The sequence below is a fragment of the Triticum dicoccoides genome, chromosome 2A, assembly GCF_002162155.2.
Source record: "Triticum dicoccoides isolate Atlit2015 ecotype Zavitan chromosome 2A, WEW_v2.0, whole genome shotgun sequence".
NCBI lineage: Eukaryota > Viridiplantae > Streptophyta > Magnoliopsida > Poales > Poaceae > Triticum > Triticum dicoccoides.
Window position 1 is genome coordinate 705552655 of NC_041382.1, and position 3052 is coordinate 705555706.

General features: G+C 51.7%; 1 pseudogene; it reads left to right on the forward strand.

Annotated features, from left to right (window-relative positions):
* The first annotated feature begins 405 nt into the window (after positions 1-405).
* On the forward strand, positions 406-1806 carry LOC119351971 (annotated as a pseudogene).
* The last annotated feature ends 1246 nt before the right edge of the window (positions 1807-3052 follow it).

The window sequence follows — 3052 nt, forward strand, 5'->3', positions numbered from 1 at the left end:
TGCGCAGTCACTGTCCACAATGGCTAGCTCGGTTTTCCCTGGCGGTGGCCTGTCAAACGTGACGACGGAAGTACACATACCTGCTGCCCTCTGCAGCAATACATGCATGAAGACGGACAGCTCTTGCATTGACCCGTAAAACTCTGCGTCTGCATCGATCGATCTCTGCATGCTGCACAGTGAGAGGGCAACAGCGAGATGAGGAAAGCGGCAGAGAAATTAAAGGGCGGACTCGGGCTCTTGTTCTTCCCACCCATCTCCACTCCATTCCACCTCCGCATGTCCCTCTTGTTCCTCTCCACCGCTAAACCTCTTCGTCCTCTCGATCTGCAATCGCCTCCCCTCTCCTCCTCCTCCTCCTCCTCCTCCTCCCCCTTCTCCTGACTGGGATCTCGATCGGATGAGATGGCCGACGCCAGCACCGACAACAATGCGGGCAGCACGAGCAACGCCGAGGTCTAGATACAGATCCCTGCAGGTCAGATTGCCATCACTCTCTGCTTGTCGAATTTTCATCCGTTTTGGACGGTTTACTTCTGTTCAATTCGTCCGGCCGTACGTTGGGCTGTTCGTTGCCTTCGCTAAGCCCACGGTCCAATGGCGCGAACGCGGGCTTAAATTGATTTACAGTGTTCTTCTTCCAAGGGTGAAATGTGAACATGAGGGAATGAAAGGAAACAATTTTACTTATCAAACTCATAGTGATTCTGTCATTGACGTCACTGAATTTTACAGTTCTCGCTGTAAACCACAGGGCCACCCAAAGCCGAGCCGGGGGCACCATCCAAGAACTCCGGCGCCAAGAACTGGCGGTGGTGGATGATGGTGTCGGTGGACGTCTTCTTCGTCGTCGCCGGCCAGACGTCCACGACGCTGCTGGGGAGGTACTACTACCACCAGGGCGGCAGCAGCAAGTGGATATCAACGTTCATGCAGACCGCTGGCTTCCCCATATTGTTCCTCGCCCTCTTGTGTTTCCCCAAGTCGTCCGGCGGCGGCGGCGCCAACGGCGACGCCCCGGTCGCCAAGGTCGCGGTGATCTATGTCGTCCTGGGGCTCATCATAGCCGCCGAGGACATGATGTACGCCAGCGGCCTCAAGTACCTCCCGGTCTCCACCTACTCGCTCATCTGCGCCAGCCAGCTGGCCTTCAACGTCGTCTTCTCCTACGTGCTCAACTCGCAGAAGCTCACCGGCCTGATCTTCAACGCTGTGATCCTGCTGACGCTGTCGGACGCGCTCCTCGGGGTGAACCACCACGAGACGGAGGACATGAGCGGCATGCCTCGGGGCAAGTACCTCATGGGCTTCCTGCTGACGCTGGGGGCGTCGGGCACCTACTCGCTCATCCTCTCCCTCATGCAGCTCACCTTCGAGAACATGATCAAGAAGCACACCTACACGACCGTGCTCAACATGCAGATATACACAGCGCTCGTCGCCACCATCGCCTCCATGGTCGGCCTCTTCGCCAGCGGCGAGTGGAGGATGATGACGGAGGAGATGGACACCTTCCGCTCCGGCCAGTTCTCCTACTTCATGACGCTGGTGTGGACGGCCGTGTCCTGGCAGATCACCTCCGTCGGGGTGGTGGGGCTCGTCTTCGAGGTCTCCTCCCTCTTCTCCAACGTCATCAGCATCGTGTCGCTGCCCATCGTGCCCCTCTTCGCCGTGCTCATTTTCCACGACACCATGGATGGGATAAAGATCATATCCATGCTCATCGCTGCCTGGGGGTTCGTTTCCTATCTCATGCAACACTTCATCGATGACAAGAAAGCTAGGAAGGCGGCAGCTGGTGGCTAGTATAGTATATATATGGTCCTTGGTGCGCTAGGAATTAATATTTTTGCTCTCTTCCAACCTAATTTGTTAGCTGCGAGGACCTAGGAGGTGTTGCTAATGCTATATATGTTGCAGGATTTTCTTCATAGAGTACTGCCTTCTGTATTATCTATGTATGCTACTGAATAATAATAGAATCTTCCCATTGAAAACTCTCTTATTTCTATCATCTTGTCTCCACTCCATGTCAGAAGTTGGAAATTACCAATACTGACTTACTTCTACTCCTCCGTCCCATAATGTAAAGCGTTTTTGCAAGCTAGTATATACATTAACCAACTTATTGTCGGCTGGTTAGAAAGAAAGTTGTACCCCGGACTCGCGAGGGATCAAACTCTAGGTTTAACGTCATGTATTTCTCACTAAGGCTTTGTTCGGTTTGAGATGGATTTGAAGGGGATTGGCAGGGATTGAGATGGATTAAATACCCTACAAACCAAAATCCTCTCCAATCCTCTTCAATACCCTTGAGAGAAGGATTAACCGAACAAGGCCTATGGCAGATGGAGGCATTCTCATTGACAACGGCCGTGCCATGACTTTCTTAGTCTTGAAGGTTCATAACTATGGTCTTTATGTATGTGTTATTACGTGAGCGCACGCATGTGCTGGCGGTGCGCGTGTGTTCGCGTGAGCAGGCGTATACCTTTTACTTGGTGTGAATTTTCCCGAACCCGTGTCGGCTTAAGTTGCAATATTTTTTAAGATAATCTCGTGAAGCTTTTAACTCGTCATAATATTTACAGGGACAAAAGTAAGATCATCTGGTGTGCCTAACCAAACATGACGGTCAACCCCAAGTAAGCGAGTGTGCTTCGCTAAATTATGAGCCTCGATATTCGAGCTCATATACTCATAACTCACGGAACAAGTATCAAAAGTATTACAATGATCGATAATCTCTGGTATAATCACACCGTAAGAGCATCTCCAATATATGGTCTAAATGTAAAAATAACTAATTTTTGGACCGTCTGAGACCAAAAACGCAGCGTCAACAGATGGTTCATATGTAAAAAAAATTGGACCGCGACCTCCTCGTGATGTAAAATACAACACCTCGTGATGCAAATATACATCACGAGATGCATCTAGTCCAAAACCAGCCGCCGCCTGCGAACGCCCAACCGCCACTTCATTTCCTTTCCCGCCCGCCCGCCCGCGACCTCCCGCCTGTCTGCCGCCGCCCTGACGCCACCCGCCCGCC